The 18,803-nt window shown below is 34.3% G+C and overlaps 2 long non-coding RNA genes across 2 annotated transcripts; one reads left to right on the top strand and one right to left on the bottom strand.

Annotated features, from left to right (window-relative positions):
• The first annotated feature begins 245 nt into the window (after positions 1–245).
• Positions 246–3,041, top strand: LOC142630294 (uncharacterized). The gene is made up of 3 exons (XR_012843271.1): positions 246–625; positions 732–861; positions 2,619–3,041. It is a non-coding gene; the product is annotated as an uncharacterized LOC142630294 (long non-coding RNA).
• Positions 3,042–7,183: 4,142 nt separating this feature from the next.
• On the bottom strand, positions 7,184–18,466 carry LOC142631324 (uncharacterized). Its single transcript, XR_012843582.1, has 4 exons — positions 18,320–18,466; positions 18,067–18,213; positions 17,627–17,747; positions 7,184–7,548 (listed from the first exon to the last, which is right to left on the bottom strand). It is a non-coding gene; the product is annotated as an uncharacterized LOC142631324 (long non-coding RNA).
• Positions 18,467–18,803: the final 337 nt, after the last annotated feature.

Below are 18,803 nucleotides of genomic sequence, written 5' to 3'. Positions count from 1 at the left end.
CTATGTGCACCCACCATACTATAATCTATATCTATATATATATATATATATATATATATATATATATATATATATATATATATCTAAAAACTGAAGCGAAGCATTTATTATTGCTATGCTCCTTTTGAGCCACATCAGCGGCCATGTCATACTTCTTTTTTTCTTTTTTCATTTTTTCCCATTTTCTTTACCTCAAATTCAACTTGGACCTTTTATTTTCTTTCTTCATTTTAAAGTCCACAGTGTAACTGTCTTTCTTTGTCTCTCTAATTAGTATTGATTGTGCCTTTTCAGTGTTCTTCCCTATCCTAATGTTTGCCCTTAAGTTTCTGTTACTAAATAAATCGGATTGAAAGTGTATAACCATAGAAAATTCAATGTTATGACAAGGAGATTCAGGTGACAGTCAGTCAGTTTGTGTTCATCTCCCATAATTGTAGCACAAATGTGGTATTGTTCCACTTTCAACTGGCATAGTATAATTAGAAGCAAGTTGAACTCAAGTTCATGGAGAGAAGTGGGTGGAATTGCTCAGGAAGAACAACACATAATGTTGGACAAGAGAAGCTTAAAGACAGCAGTTGGGAATTTGGAGTGGCATGCCAGAGAAGACTTACAACTTAAGGTTCAATTTGTTGTATAAAACTCCAAACATCATTGTTTTTTTTTTTTTTAATCTTATCATTTAACCTTTTGCATTTAATTGTAATGCTATGGTTCATGGATTGCAGGTGTTAAAAACTTAACCCGTTTGTGTAGAAAGATTATGTGCAGAAAATGAAATGGCTATATCTGCTAGGTGTTCGACCAAATGCCTCTAAGAGATTTGCAGGGTGTGAAAAGCTTACCACCATTTGTGTAGTAAGATTTCCTCTGTTTTTTGCTTCTTTCTTTTTTTCATTTTCTCAAAATACAATTTTTTCATAAGCATGGAAGATAAGGTATTGAAATAAATAAATTGTTCCAATTGAATCACTAATTCACTAGGGAAACAATTATTGCAAGAAGATAAGGTATTCATCCCCACCTTTTTCATGAGCAAGGGGCCTTTGTGAATTGGGTTACACATGTTAGTTGATTTGGTTAATTGATGATAGTTGTTATATCTATATAGATATGAACATCTGCCTCCAGATTGATTTAAGAAAAAAAAAAAAAAAAAAAAAAAAAACTTTGCATCTCTGCATATGCAAGGGAAGGGTGTTGACCTACAGCCAGCAATGAAATGACCCCTACAGACTCTAAGGACCTATCAGAATATTGGAATCGTTAGATATGTCTTTCTGCTGTGTCGCTAATGTGGTAAAAATAAACTAGAAAAGGAACCATGGCCAGGGATCACTCTGGGTGTGTTTTATTTCCCATGAACAAAGCTCTTCCAGTTAAAATAGAAGCAATGATGGTAGCTGGGTGGGTGATGTAGGGAGTAGCTCAATTGGCAATCAAGACTGGGCTAAGGAACATTATTGTAAAGGTGATAGTCAAAGAGCAGTCTAGGCTTTTGATAGCAATCTCCCGACTCTCACTTACCTTGGTTTGGTTGGTGAATTCACTCTTTCAATTTTCAGTTTAGAACCATTTCTTTTGTATACATCATTAGGTCAAGTGCAAATATGGCTGATAAAGTGGAGGGTGTTTGGATGGGTTGCCCTCCTTTCGTAGCACATTTGTTTGAACCATTGTACATTGTTGTTTACATAATAAAAATCTATTATTTTCTATAAATTAGGTTTAATATAGTATGTAGTTGGAATCTTTCACCTCCATGCTTATTAAAAAGAATATATGCTGCTCTTTTGAACTGTGCATCAATTCTGATATTACTAAAAGCAAAACTTTAATTGCTTTGTTGAGTTAATATCATTTTGTAGGAGTTGTGTTTCAAATGATCATTCTTTAATAGTTTTGTCAGCAATATTTCTCATTATATGTTATTAAACTCCAATTCTTCAATCTTTTATTTTTTTTTCCCACTTGAAGTCGATTGATGGGTTGACTTGATTATTTGTTATTCTATCAACTCATTCATTTCTCTTCCTGAATTGGCATGTACAATTTGAAGCTAGAGAGAGCTTTCAGGTGGAACTTAGTCAAGCTTCCTTTATCCATCCTAATTAAATATTTTATTAATTTTAATATAATGTTGACAATTACTAGGTTATGCATTATGCCTGTTATTATATGATTGAGCTCATTAGCGTTGTTTAAAACAGTAAAACTACAATCTTGAAAAATATATATTAAAATTGAAACTCATATTTTCTCTCAATGTTTGTAGCTATTCTTACTTTATTTATTATGATTTTGCCTTTGTTGTTTTGTGGTATAAGGCAATAGGTTATTGATTCAAAGAAAGTGAAAAAAAAAAAAGAAAAAAAAAACCCTTCTAAAAATGCTTCCTTTTATTTTTTATTTTTCTAACTATCTAAATTTTATTAAAACAGATGATTAAATGGTATAGATATTTTTCAGGCAGTTTCACACTTCACAAGAATGAAATCACGTAATGTCTAATTTCTAATATATCAATAGTATTATACATTTAAAAATTGAATTCCATTTGAGTTGGAAACCTTATAAATTCAATGTAGTATGTAAAGGTAAACTTTAATGTGCAGTGCTCTTTAAGGAAACCTTGGAGTAATCATCCGAGATGCAATGGGAGCAACAGTAGCAACACCGAGTAAGCATAAGTGTTACGATAAGGATTCAACCACGATAGAGGTATTAATGGCAGCCATGGAAGCTATAAGGTTAGCCAGAGATATGTGATGATTTCAAGTGATACTTGAAGGGGATGACAATTGTAATCGACTTTGTAAAATATTCATAAGCTTCAATGGCACACTGGGGACACAATTATAGAGGACATAAAGAGAGAGCTGAGAAGTTCAGATAGTTAAAGTTAAGTTTTTTTCATGGAGCTGCAAGCATAGCATCACATTCTTTACCTATATTTTTAGTTCACTTGGTTGATAGGAATTTTTGGATTGGTCACAGTCCACCATTCTCACAACCCCAACTGCCACTGTTGTATTGAACTCTATTTAACATAAATGAAAAAATTTCTCTTTAAAAAAATAATCAATATTTTTCAAGTTCTTTATTTAATTTCCATTTGCATTTTTTTAATTGGTAAATTACTCATCACCTTGCTTTAACAGGAAGAGGAAGTGTCATTTGAGCTAAAGCCTAAAGCTCATTGGCTCATTATATGATTTTTTTCCCCTTTGTAAATATTATATAGTCTTTAATTTTTTTTTCCTTTGTAAATATTATATAATCTTTATTTTTTTTCTCATTATAAATATTATATAATCTTTATATTAAACTATGATAAAAGAGAAAGGGGTGACTAGAGAAGTAATTCAAATTGCAAGGGTACGGCCAAATGATAGTCATAGTTGACAAGAGAAAAACAAAGAGACAAGGAAAATGGGAATATGACATTCATGTAGATCATTTGATTATTTCTAGACTTATGCTTTTTGTGGGAATTTTTTTGGGTCGATTTTAATTCTTGAAGCAAAAAACTTTTCTCATACCAACTAACATTAAATGATGATGTGTTCAAAGGCTAAAAGTTGTCTGTAATTTATGCCAAGACTACGGACGTATATATTGTTTGGGATGAGAATAGGTGATGTCTTGTTCATAAGCTGAAAGTTGTCTATAATTTAAACAAACACATGTTGGTTGGGATTAGAATCTTTACACAAGTTAAATGCGAGCTTATTGTCTAACTATTAAGAGAGCCCAATAGTTTGCATTGTATAAATTGATTAGTTTTTTGCATAGTTCATATTTTTTAAAAGTGAAAAATATCAATAGATTTATCAAGCAGAAATAGTTTGTAAAATTCTATTCTCTTGCATTTGTTTAGTAATTATTAAAATATAAATTGTTACACTTGATGGAAGTCAAAAGTAGATAAGGTGTTATATGTTGCTTCTAGTATCGAAAATAATATTTGGAAATTCTTTGGAATTAGTGAATTTGAATTGAGTGCGCTTAATGGACTTTGTTTGTAATTTAAGGACATAGAGAGTGGTAGAGTGGCTTAATAAAATATTTAATTGGTCTAGGATCACCATTTTACTCTTAAGCTCCACCTCTTTTTAAATCATGTGGTATTCAAATCCTATAAATGTATAATAGCTCATTGTTGTGATTTATATAATTTTGTTAGTATTTATCCACCTTTATTTTCAGTCATATCATTTTTTATTGTGATAATTGGTGATGATCTCTAGGTAGTATGGAGTCTACTTATTTATTTATTTTTTTATGTGGAAAATTTAAAAAAGAGAAAGTAATACAATGTTTGATGTGCATAACTCATTATTCTTGGGATGCGGTTTCTTTCTAGAAATTGATATATTGTAATTATTTGGAATGGTTTTTTATTGGAACATGCTTGAACCATATCATTTTCGCTTTTAGATGAATGTTGTTTATTTGACTAATATATTTATACATATTTTCAACAATTATTTTGAATTAGAATTATCAAATTTGAATTGTTTCAAATGATTGTACCAATAAAGTTGAATGTGTATAACTTTCATTCAACTATTCCATGTATCGTACGGATTAATGACTAGTTTGGGATTTAATTACCACAACATATGGGAAAAGCAATATTAATCAACCCCTATACATTTCTATCAACAAAACCAACCCCTATATATGACATTGAAGTTGTGCTCGTGTATATAGCCCCTCAGTACATTGTTTTCATAGTATAATTATAAAATAACATGTACTCTAGAGTGGCAACAATAACTTGCTATTCTGGCTGCTGCTAAACACCAATGCCTCCACATCACACACATCAACCTCACACGGCATCTCCAAAAAAGTGTTTATACTGCACAAATCTTCTCTATTCATTTTATTTTTAACTTGATATAATTTGACAACAGTGGCATAAAGCAGCAACAAAAGATTCATGCAGAAAAAGTCCGTCAATACTTGTATTTGGTTATAACGATACAATGTTATAACAGGGTAAATCATCTACTTAAAATCATTCTTCATCAAAAACTTCATACTAAGAACCCATATCATATGGATTGAAAATCTATAAACAAAGCCCAAACAATCACACTATTCAAATTTTATACCAATGAAGTGTGAGCCATTTGCATTGCTCAACTATTTATTCAAAAGAAATTATAAAAGCAAATGAACTATTCATTAAAAAAGAAAGAAATGGTAAAAACATATTACTTCCTTGCATGTTGAAAAAAAATAAAGAAGAAATGATTAAAGAGTTTTCTTCCTTGCTTGTTGCTAGTTGCTACTAAGGTTGAAAAGCGTTCGTGTAACCCCACCAACTAAAGAAAGCCAAAAAGAATTGGTTTCTCTGGTTAGCCCTAAGAATTGGAATCTTGTAGAAGAAAGCATTTGTGGTATGAGGATCAAAGAACTTTTCTATAGGTCACTTGCTAGAGTTGTGGCACAAAATATTGTGATTCTAGCTTTTCTTGAAAAGATATTGATGCATTCCGAAAGTTTTTTTTTTTTTTTTTCATTATTATACCATAGAAAGAATAATACAACATACTTGTAATAAATATTATGTTATACAAAACCGAGAGTTACTATTATACTTTAGCGATTATGTTAATTATAATAATAATAGGTTAATAATTTTTTTTTCTTTTAATGACAATCTTTTAAAATTTGCATTCTATGTTTGTTTTTGATGATGATTCATTCAATATTTAGTTCGAAGAAATTATTTTGCATATGATTTTCAAGTTTAATATTGATTTATTTGATGAACCATGATTTTATCTGCTAATTTATTTCCTTAATTAAAAAATTAAGCAAAATAATTCGTTAAATTTTGATAATTGCTAATGGGATTTCCTTGACATGCTCAATCCCTTGTAAGTCATGTAATTGGCAATGAGATTTTTTTGATATGTCAAAAATTATTTGATTTATTTTGTGTCTCTATCAAACTAATATGAAAATAGTGTTTATAATGATATCACAATTAAGAAAAATTATTAGGTAGTCCTAGATTACAAGTTCAGCAAGCTGCCCAATAAGAAGAAGACAGGCTATTAAAAAAATGATGACAAAAGTTTATTGCCATGACCCCACCACAGCCTACTCCTCCACGTTTGCTCCCCCTGCAATCCCTTGCCTCCGCATAGTAGATGGACAAATGCCTTGATGAGAAATCCAATTATCCAAATGTTCTAGATCTGAGAGGTATGTTGTTCCTCCCAACAAGGATGATATTGCTTGCTCCAAGATTCAAGCAATGAATGGGTGAGTGCACTTTCATATGATGGTTATCTTTTGTTTTTTATTTTTTAATGGTTGGCATCGATTTTTGTTATCTTTTGGGTTAATGTGATGGGTCGGAGGAGCTTATCTTTGCCAGGTGTGAATTTGTGGTGGCTGGTAGAGAGGCGTAATCATGTGTGGTGAATATTCTTGCAACCACGCGATGCATTGCTGATATAGTTGCGCTTTTGTGATAAGACTGTCCTCGTGATTTTGGATGAAAAGGCTTCGCACTGAAATGCTAGTTTTGTGTGAGAATGTCGGTGATAAATGATCATGTTGAATTATATATAATCGTAGAACATTATTTTGAGCAATTTTTTATATATTTTTTTATTTTAACGTACAAATCTACTTTTTTTTTAATAATTATTTTTTAAAATACATCACATCAAATTATTTTTAAAATGTCAAATTTTCTTAATTTTTTCATTTTTTTTTTCTTTCTTTACACACAATAACCACATTCCACTCTTTCTTTCATCATTTATAAGGAAATAATAAACAACTAAATGCAAAATTAATAATATTACTGTAAATTTACCTGATACTGTCGCAAATTTGTAAATTTATAAAATTATATATAAATTGATATAGATCATTTTTAGACAAACTTGTTTAAATTCTGCACGTTTTTTTATTATACACAAACTTATATAAATGCTCTTAGGACACAATTATTTTCACAACCATCTTATTGTATTTCAGATCTTTTACATAGATCCCCCACATGTACTTAAATACACTCAAATCCAATTAGTAACTAGTATTTTTTAATAATTTTTCAATTTTTCATAAATTTTTTTTCTAAAATAGATGATTAATATATGTTTAAAGACATAGATTACGGGGATGCATATAAAATAGTGGGCAATAAAAACACAAATTCACATTACATATGTATTTTGAAATTACAAGAATTCAAATCTCATTGTTAAAAAACAATGTTACAAGCTAATTATCAACATAATTACAATGACAAAAATAAAATAAAATAAAATAACTGGACATATAATTATCTTAATAACTTAATCTGGTAACTCTTCCTGAAAACTAGGAATTTATTGGCTGAACTCTTATATTAATCCAACACCTCCCTTGGATAAAGGAACCACTCCAACAATAACTTTTATGCTTATCCACGTTGCTAGTCACCTACATCTTTTGCTGCAAGCGCCATCCACAAAATTGATGTTATTTATCCTCATCATCATTCTTAGCTAGAATGGAGTACCCCTGTTGCTGCATACAACCACTTGTTTGAATCATAAATCATAATAGAAGCCAACCACTTAGTGCACATAATTGGTCAGGTATGAATCATCCATAGAGTGCTGTCAAAATCTCAAAACAAAGATAAGCTGCACTTCACAAAATTATATAACCAAAGAGGCCTTATGACATCAAATGGGTTGCAATAGCGATTATCAAAAAAAAAAAGGGGGGGAGGGGGGGGGGGGGTTGTAATAGCATTAGAGAGTATAGACTAGTCTCTAGGAAGATTGATAGCATAAAACACAATCCAAACAGAAATGACGAAAAGAAAAGTGAAAAATAATGTTTAATTGACATAATATAGAATAATACATTCCATCAACTTATGTCAGCATCACATTAACATGAATACAAAAGCCACGAGAAGTTTAGACTAAATTACAGCTTGTATACCTGCCTGCTGGGCTCTTCAAGAATTACTGCATTTTTTATTCGGCCAAAAATAAAATAAGGATTCCTGAAATTTGTTTTTGATTAAGATCATCCTAACATGACAACTCCTTTTGATATTTTACGTGTGTGGAATATCAACTTGCTAATTCTAGTAATAATCTCACAAGTACAGAAATGCTTTAAATAAAAAGAAGCTACTAAAGCAATAATAGATTCACTGAAAACCAGCAAATACTGTTGGTGTGAGCTGTCTAATAAGATAAGTATAGAAATATGTTTATGTAAATCTCATACTTCAAGGGATGCCCTTAGTTTTTGCCGCAAGATATGTATAGGCTAGAATAGGTTCCTTTGCTCTGTATCTATATACAACTAGTAAGTTGCCCGTGCGATGCACGGATAATATTATAATGTTTTATGTAAGATAAGTTTGAAGAATGTTGTACATATATTATATCATAATTGTCATAGAACTTTGTTAGTAATGAATTCATTATAAAAAGTAACAAAAGCTAAACAAAATAATGAAATAGAGATGAAATTTAGAATTTTTTTAAATAAAAAAAACCTTAATGAACCAAATGCTAAAATCCTCAATTCATACATTATTGAAATTCATAGAAAAGAAAGCACACACAGCATATAGAATTATACAATCATCATTAAACCAAACCTCAAAAAAAAAAAAAAAACCATTAACCCAAAACTCAATTCGTTGTAGGAAAAAAGTCAATTTGTATTTCTTTATTGAAATATCAAGAAACTTACTCGAGAAAGAAGCTTTGGAGTCTAATGCAGATTGAATAGTCGTGTTGTTTTTCCTCTGCAAATTCAATTGCCATTGACTAAATTCCCTCCATCGTACCACCGTACACCCTTGGTATGATGGTCACTCCACAAGTATTAGTACTTGTGGGGTGGGATATGATGTATGGGGGCAAGGGCCGGGGTCAAAGTCTCCAAGAGAGAACTTCACACACATATACACTTAGATTTGGCTAGAGTAGAATTTTTATTTTGTATAAAAAAAATAAAAAATAAAAAAAAACCTAGATGATAACTGCTTGATCTCTATAATCCAATTTATGATTTACAACATGTTTAGCTTTTGTTTATTTTGAAAAGACCAGCCTACTCAAGTCATATGTTAAGATTAAACAATCTTGAAAGGACAATGACAATGACAATGACAATGAGACTTTTACACTAAATAAACAATTATCAACTTCTCAGTTCTAGACTTCAAGCATCTTTTGGAAATCGATATACACAATAACACAACCTACAAAAGAAATAGCAAAACACAGAATTTCACGAGCTTAACCCTACCGATTGCAAGTGAAGAAATGAATTTTTGAAAGTAACAAAAGATAACTTGAACTCATACATGTCAAGGCCACTTAATGTGCGATGGATAGCCACTGGCTACAACAAAAGATCACAAGAGCAATAGGTTTCTTCCATTGACCTGGTGTTTTAAAAAATTATAAGTATGGAAACAAAATTTGAGAGTAGCAGTAGTTTAGGAAATTTAACTATTAAAGGTTTTTTTTTTTAAGAGAAAGAAAATTTTTTTTTAAGAGAGAAAGAGAATGGAAGCATATGGTCAAAGTTAAGAGGGAGAGGCAAAGCATGAGAGAGGTTGGGGAGTCAAAAGTTTAGAAAATCCTACATTAATCATTATAGTAGAGTTTTGATAATATGCAAAATCTGAAAACAAAAAGGCAAAAACCAAACCTTCATTTTGGAGGCAAGTTGTGATTAATGCATCTACACAATCATACAATCATAAAGGCAAAAACTTTTTATATAACTAACGTAAAAACTTGTCATACTAAAAAATAAAAAATAAAAAAAAAGACTAACGAGAGGAGGGAAACTTTGTTTATGAGATGTTTGTATGTAAATTCATCACCATAAAATAATAAGGATTCCCATAGAATCAAATAAATAATAATGATTATTGTAAATAAAAGATATGGATTAGTGTAATTTAGGCAACAGAAATGCTAGAAGATTATCTATCTTGATCTCATTAGTTATTAGTATCCTTTTTTATTATTATAAAAATTTTTTTTTAAAAAAAACTACAACATTTGGTATACTAAAAGACATGAAGAAGAGAGTGAGTTGTGGTGTAAACTCAATTAATTAATGGGAGAGTTGGATGATTTTAGAGAAACTTCATAGGAGGTGCCACTTGGCAAAAGCTTAGACCCTCACAAAATGAGGTCTCTGCTTTTATATATATATTGATTGTATTCAACACACAATAAAAATATACAGAAAAATACTACCTTTTGACATGGTATCAGAGCACATCCCTAGGACCTCTGCTCAAACCACTGTGTGACCAGAAAAAACCAGACCCGATAGACTCCATGGCAGAATCTAGAGACATAACACAACCTCTCATTCCCCAAACCAATTCCCAGACCGATTCCATCCTTAATGATCTAACTACAAGAATGACAGAGGTTTTGACTAGAGCCCAGACCTCTCAACCTTTGCTTTCCGATTCTTCAACTACTCCGATCGGTATCAAGTTGGAAGGATCCAACTATGCCGTATGGTCCCAGGTTGTCGAGATGTATATCTGCGGCAAGGACAAGGCGGGATATATCAATGGAGATTCTCCTCGGCCTCCGAAACCGATCCTTCATTTAGGAGATGGCGCACCGAAAACGCCATTGTCAAGGGATGGTTGATCAATTCGATGGACCCTTCCTTGATTGTCAATTTTATCGATTCCCAACTGCAAAACAGGTTTGGGATTCTGCTGCTACAACCTATTTTGATGGGACAGACACGTCACAAGTCTATGATCTCTGATGTCGTGTTACTCGTATGAAGCAGGTGGGTGAATCCATTGAAAAATACTACAACGACCTTCAAGGGTTGTGGCGAGAAATCGATTTTCGTCGTCCTAACCCGATGGAGTGTGCTATTGACATACAGAAATACAACTCCATTCTACAGGAAGATCGAGTTTATACTTTCCTTGATGGACTAGATGACAGATGGGATAAAACTCGGAGTGATGTGCTCCAAATTAAACCATTCCCTACGGTAGAACAGGCTTATGCATTTGTCCGTAGGGAAGAGGTCAGGCAGACCGTGATGATCTCGGGTGCAGATACTACTCTAGGAGCAGTTATGGCTTCCAAAGGGATCAAGGGAAGCCATCACCAGATGCCACCGAAACTAGGAGCTCTTTCCCTGAGCAGCGGGAAATCCAACTCCTCATCCAAAACAAAACCGCCATCTGACGGCATGAAGAGTACCCATTGCAGCAACTCCAAACACACCCGTGACACCTGCTTCAAACTACATGGATATCCAGATTGGTGGAATGACCTTCAAGCACGAAAAAAATGGGAAACCATTGCTAATGATGACCACATTGGGAGAGCTACTGTGGTTACCTGTGATGCTTCGGTATCCCTCATCCCTCAGGCCGAATCTTCACATGATCTAGGTACTTCGAGTAAGGCATTTCATATCTTTACTCACAATGATGATGAGGACTGGATTCTCGACTCTGGAGCTATAGACCACATGACATTTGATTCAAATGATTTCTCTCATACAACTCAGCCGAGACGGAGTCTTGTTGCAAATGCCAATGGGGTCACTTATCCGGTTACAGAGGTTGGAACAGTGACTTTATCTCCTTCTCTTTGATTATCTAATACGTTACTTGTACCATCTCTTTCCAATAAACTGATGTCTGTGAGTCAAGTTACTACAGATCTTAATTGTGTGGTATTGATGTATTCTGCTTTTTGCCTTCTTCAGGATATTCTTACCAAGGAGATAATTGGGCGTGGTACTAAGAGGGGGGGGGGGGGTTATACTACGTGGATGACTTCAATTCGGGAAGAGCAAGTCACATGCACCACATGGTTGGTAACAAGGAGAGACAGATTTGGTTATGGCATCATCGACTTGGGCATCCATCATTTGGGTATTTGAAGCACTTACTACCTGGGTTATTTTCCAATGTAACACGCTTAGATTTTAAATGTGATACTTGTATCTTAGCCAAAAGGCATAGGGCTTCTTATCCCATGAGCATGAATAAAAGTATGATTCCTTTTGATTTAATACATTTCGATGTTTGGGGACCTTCCCCAGTAACTACGTCTTCTGGTCATCGTTGGTTTGTAATTTTTGTTGATGATTGCACACGAATGACATGGCTTTACCTCCTCAAACACAAAGATGAAGTATTTGCTATTTTTCAATCATTTCATACCATGGTTCAGACACAATTCTCTGCAAAAATTAAGATCCTTCGTTCTGACAATGGAGGGGAATATGCTAATCAACAATTCCAGACATACTTCAACAGCCATGGTATTCTCCATGAAACCTCATGTTCACAAACCCCACAACAAAATGGTACTGCTGAAAGGAAGAATAGGCATATCTTAGAAACTGCCCGTGCTTTATTGATCAATGCACATGTGCCGAATAGATACTGGAGTGATGCTGTTGCCACAGCCGTGTATCTACTGAACCGTATGCCCACCAAAGTCTTACAATTTCAGACTCCATTAAAGGTGCTTTCTGATCATGTCTCCTTAGCTACTATTTTGAGGATTCCTCCCTGAATTTTTGGTTGTGTTGCTTTTGTTCACCTCCATAAAAATCAACGAACTAAGTTGGACCCATGTGCTGTCCGGTGTTTATTCTTGGGCTATGGAGTACACAAAAAGGGATATAGATGCTACGATCCCATTGCTAAAAGAATCTACATTACCATGGATGTCACCTTCCTAGAATCTGAAAAAATTTTCTCGTCACCGGTATCCAATTCCCCTCTTCAGGGGGAGATCTATGGTGAAGAACGGAATTGGTCTGATATTGAAGTGTTAGACATTGGTGACAATCCAACACATCCGAATGATGACAACGACATGGTTGAACATGTACCTAGATCTGAACCTGAACCTGTACCTAAACCTTTAAGATCGAAAAATGCAGAATCTAAGGTGGAAGCTGAAGATGAATCCCCTCACTCCTTAGTACCCAACGACCCTCCTCTTGAGAATATTCCTGAGGTAAGCTCTCCTACCACACCTTTACAAACTAATGCTATAGATACATCTGCGGGTTATGTTCTACCTTTCAGACACAATCGAGGTAAGCCACCAAATCAATACTCTCCAGACATAGAAGAATGGTGATCCAAATATCTGATAGCCAACTATGTGTCTACTCAAAGATTATCGGAACCTCTCAGGGCTTTTGCACATACACTATCCTCATGTCAGATTCCGAGTAGTGTTGAAGAAGCTTTAATGGATCCGAAATGGGCTCAAGCTATAAAAGAGGAATTAGAGTTTTGAGTGTGTTGCCTGAAGGGAGGAAGACAATGGGGTGCAAGTGGATTTTCTCCATTAAATATAAAGCAAATGGGTCGATTGATCGATACAAGGCGAGGTTGGTAGCAAAGGGTTATACACAGAAACATGGTATAGATTATTAGGAAACTCTCTCACCTGTAGCCAAACTAAAAACTGTTAGAGTTCTGTTATCTCTTGCAGCAAACTTAGATTGGCCATTGCACCAACTTGACGTAAACGCCTTTCTCCATGGTGATCTTGAAGAGGAGATTTACATGGACATTCCACCAGGATATACTGCTACATCAGAGGCAAAGATCGCTTGTAGGTTACAACGAGCATTGTATGGACTAAAGCAATCACCTCGAGCATGGTTCGGCAGGTTGAGTTTGGCAATGAGGAAATATGAATTTCAACAAAGCAATTCTGACCACACTCTCTTCCTAAAACATCGATTGGAAAAAATAACAGCCCTCATAGTCTATGTAGACGACATGATAATTACAGGAGATGATGTAGAAGAAATATCCAGGCTTCAAGAGCAATTGTCAACTGAGTTTGAGATGAATAACTTAGGAGGGCTTAAATATTTTTTGGGCATTGAGGTGGCAAGGTCAAGACAAGGCATATTTCTTTCCCAAAGGAAATATATACTAGACTTGCTGGCAGAGGTGGGATTACTAGAGTGTAAGCCTGCTGATATTCCAATTGTCCAAAATCATAAACTTGGAGAATATGTAGACCAGACACCAGCGGACAAACAGAGGTATCAATGGTTAGTGGGTAAACTCATCTATTTATCTCATACTCGGCCAGATATTGCTTATGCTGTGAGTGTAGTGAGTCAGTTCATGCACTGCCTGAGTGAAGACCATATGGATGCCGTAATGTGAATCCTTCGCTATTTGAAGTCCTCTCCTGGGAAAGGGCTTATGTTCTCAAAGAATGGTCATTTGAAGGTTGTTGGCTACACAGATGCGGACTGGGCAGGGAACATCACGGACAGGAAATCTACTGCTGGGTACTTTACTTTTGTGGGAGGCAACCTGGTTACATGGAGGAGCAAGAAACAGAAGGTAGTTGCCTTGTCTAGTGCTAAAGCTGAATTTCGGGGAATGGTCAAGGGAATATGTGAGCTCCTTTGGCTGAAAAAGCTGCTAGCTAAGATCGGTGTTGCTCCTAGTTCCGAAATGAACTTGTTCTGTGATAACAAGGCGGCCATTGCTATCTCCCACAATCCGGTTCAACATGATCGCACTAAGCACGTTGAGGTAGATCGGAACTTCATCAAACAGAACCTTGAAGAAAAGATTATTCAGCTTCCATTTGCTAAATCAGAAGACCAGTTGGCTGATGTACTCACAAAAGCAGTGTCTGCAAGGAACTTCTACAACTCACTTGACAAGTTGGGCATAAAAGATATCTATGCACCACCTTGAGGGGGAGTGTTGGCGTGAGCTGTCTAATAAGATAAGTATAGAAATATGTTTATGTAAATCCCATACTTCAAGGGATGCCCTTATTTTTTGCTGCAAGATATGTATAGGCTAGAATAGGTTCCTTTGCTCTGTATCTATATACGATTGTATTCAACACACAATAAAAATATACAGAAAAATACTACCTTTTGACAAATACTTCACTAGTTCACTCAAAGAAACAAAAAAAATTTACAATCCAACCAATGTATGTGTTTATTGGTCTGTCTCAGAAAGTTGGACAAGGTCTGTAAGACAAGGGTGCGGGTAATGAGATCTATCTAAATTGTGGTATCAAAACAAAACAGTAACCGTAAGACCCAATAAGGAAAAAAATTGCAAATCGAAATCATATTGCAACCTAAACCCCAAACAGTATATTCAAACACAAAAATATGCAATTCAAATCATTAATAATGATTTTCTTGTAATGTATATATGAAATTTCTACAAATCATTAATCTCAATTTCCTAAAACTAAACCCACGATCCCAACCCTTAGCTCCCTAACCCACAAACCCAACCCTTGCCTTCCTAACCCTTATGAACCCAGACCACCACATCGGGTCTGCAACCAGCTCTTGCATCGTGAACCCAAACATGAGTAAGTTCATCGAAGGCTCCGGAGTCGGCTCAAGGCGGCAATAGCGGTGGCGACGGGTACGGACAAGCCAACGGTTAGGGTATTTCTCTTCTCTATGGCTCTCTTTCTCTCTCTCTTTTTGGATTTTTCTTGCCATTGCTGGATTGGAATTTTGGGTTTTTTATTGGGTTTCTTTGGGGCTTTTGTTGTTTGGGTTTGTTGAGGTTTTTGTTCAATTTTTTTTTTTTTGGGATTTTGTTCTTTGGATGCACGAGAATGTTTGGGGGTTTTTGTTAAATTTTTTGGGTGATGGATTTGTTGCTAGAACTCTCTATGTGTGTGGGTTTTGTAGCACTTTGATACTGTTTTTTCTATGTATTGATTTGGGATCCCATTATGTTTGATGGATCACTGAGAGAATAGGGGCTGAATTATACTATCTTATATATCTGTATTTGCAGTCAACTTTGAAGTCTATTTTTATTACATACGTAGGTGCATGACATCATTTGTTAAGGGTAGAGATTATGATCCAGATCGAGAACGGGCTGTGAAGAGAAAGTTGCAGAAACAAGTAAGACATGAAGCTGAGGGGGCAGCTCGTGAGTTGCGGAAAGACGCATTTTTCTTACTTGAGGTTAAGGAAAAAGAAAGAGCACTATGGGAAAAAGAAAGAGCAGAGAAGTATGAGAAGGCATTAGCTTTCCTTCAAGAACAAGAACATGGTATAAAATTTGGACAATTGGGAAAAGGCAGGAAGAGGGGAAGATGAAGCTGACTTCTGAATCTTGTATTACATGCTATCATTATTTAGGTGGTGTTTAGGCATACATAATATTCTTGGAATTGAAGTGAATTGAAGCCTTGGAATTGGAATCAAAGGCGCAATTTTGATTTTGTTGTATAATTATTGTTAACTTAAGAAATTATAAGCAAGTTTTTCCCTTCTCATATTGATTTCATTGTATTATAAGCAACGTAAGTGTTGGCTGCTGTCCCTCACACTCATTGCATATTTTCTAAGTGTACAAATTAGAGCCTTCAAGTGCAGCACCTAAAGCAACGCATCCAGTGATTGCTTTCAAACATCTACTCAGATTATCGAGAAACCCCTCCAATTCCCTATCATTGTCTTGCATCTAAATCAAAATTGAAGAATTATTAGAGGAATCAATGGAAGAGGGATCTTATCCCAAACAAAACGTCACACCAAGCTCAATATTTTGTTCCAGCTAGATTGATTTATGTTTTAAACAGGCTGAAGCTAGTTGTAAAGCTTTCTTGGTTGATTTTTTCCCTTGACACATGATTAATCATCATGGAACATTCTTCCAAACTCTTCTTCACCCTTTTCAGCTTAATCCTAACTAGTTCAGCATTATAAGCATCCCTTTTCCTCACTGTTTTGATACACCTCTCACGTTAAGGTTCAAAAGGAGCATACAGTTAACTGCTCCAAGTCTTTTTCAGCAACACAAGCATTGGTCTCCTGGTATTCTCCTCACAGGCAGCATTTTACACAAACATCTGAATCTTCCAAACCTGTGAGCCTTAACGTAACACTGATGCTAGTGAATCTTCCAACTTCATATCAAAACTCTTAACAGTATCCCTATGCTCACCCAATGAGAAAAATTCTAACAACGGATCTAAGACCCTAATTTGAATTCTATCCAAAAAATTAAAAAGCGACTTATAAATCATGACTGATCAATAATAACATGTTACCCAGTAATTGTGCAAACTGCAAACACAAGAGCCCAATAACTTTTCTTACAATAGAGGCATTTTCCTGAGGTAACAGACAGACAACTAACCATTAATACTACCTGAGGTAAAAGAAAGAACAGTACTGATCAAACCACTGTACATAAGATTTTCCGGTATTCAAAGGTTTGAGCATTAAAAAAAACTAGGATCTAAATCCAAACTAATTATGGATCTAAGCAAATATTACTGAACTAGGATCCATATCATCGCCAAAAAAAGACCTCAAGAAAAAATAATTATATATGTAACCAAACCAGAAAGGAAGGCAAACTAACTTCATATCCATATTATGAAAAGCCAATATAAAATCTAATATAAAAACTAGAAACAAAACATCATTGGCCTAAAAGCCAAGTCCAACATAAAAATAATCAAAAGATTCATTCGTAATACCAAATATTCAAAAGATGTATGGAAATCTTAAAAATCATGATAGGTTCATTAACTTCATGAAGCTATAAATATTATACCTTTATTTCTATAGTACAGACTTGTGTAGCAGGAATACGAACAATTTTCTCTGCTTCCTTGTCAAATACCACAAATATTGTGCTGTTGCTTTCATCCTTGACATGTAATTCTAGTCTGCACCTGAAGTTTTTGGCAAATGTGTAAGTTTCTACAATATATATTTTATATGTAATATATTTTAATCTTTTTCATAAACTAGAACTAACCTTATTGTTGGAAAAGAAAATTCTTTCTTGCAACTTTCACACCAAAATGTAGATCCAATTGTTTTAGCCTTTTTATGACAATCAGTGCATGAAATATAATGTCATCCATTTTTAGCATTTACCTTTTTCACGATAGCCATACAATAGAAAATCGCTTCCTAAGTAATTTTTTTATTAGTATATTACATGAAACTTTGTCATTAATCAAATACTTATTTAGATTTTTAACTTACCTGGGATTTTGATTGCTCAAGAAATTTTATAATTTCGCGTATTGTCCTCTTATTTTTTATCACTTCTTCAGAATCCCAGTGGATGTAATCCTGCTGATTATCCAAGTTGATGTAAACCTTTGTTGCATAGGTGGAAGACAATGAAAGCTGGTCTTATTACATAAAAGAAAAGTTAATAGTCAGCATAGCATTTAACTGAACCATGAAAATAATAAAGTCGTCATTACATAATAAAGTTTGTTTTGTGACATACAGTTACTGAGTACATAGCACTCGTATTATTTGTACATGATTGGCTACTCAATAGATTGATTCCAAGGACCAAGCTCCAGCTTTGAAAAAAGATTAATTGTTGGTTGAGATTCAAAGAGTGAGAAAAGGAAATTAGAGCTCCCAATATGTAAGGAAATAATTGGGTAGGTCAAGCCATGAGAGGTCCAAATAACAACAATGAAAGGACAAGAGACTTAAACAATATCTATTATCACAATGACCCCACTCTCCCTGATATGTATCTATGATTTTAGGGCATTTAGACTTGCAGACCAAGATTAGGTGTGCAGAGGGAAAGAGCATTTAAGATGAAATAAATAAGGAATGAGATAAGTTTGAAGAAAGAACTGTATTGGGTTGTAAAGTGGTCATAGAGTCATAACAAAATAGACTCTCACATCCAAGTGCCCTACTGCCTCTTTCTTTAGTACAAAGATGGGGCCAGCAATATTATGATTTCAGCA

Source organism: Castanea sativa, chromosome 4 (assembly GCF_040712315.1).
Source record: "Castanea sativa cultivar Marrone di Chiusa Pesio chromosome 4, ASM4071231v1".
NCBI classification, from domain to species: Eukaryota; Viridiplantae; Streptophyta; class Magnoliopsida; order Fagales; family Fagaceae; genus Castanea; species Castanea sativa.
This window is presented reverse-complemented; position numbering and strand designations above follow the sequence as displayed.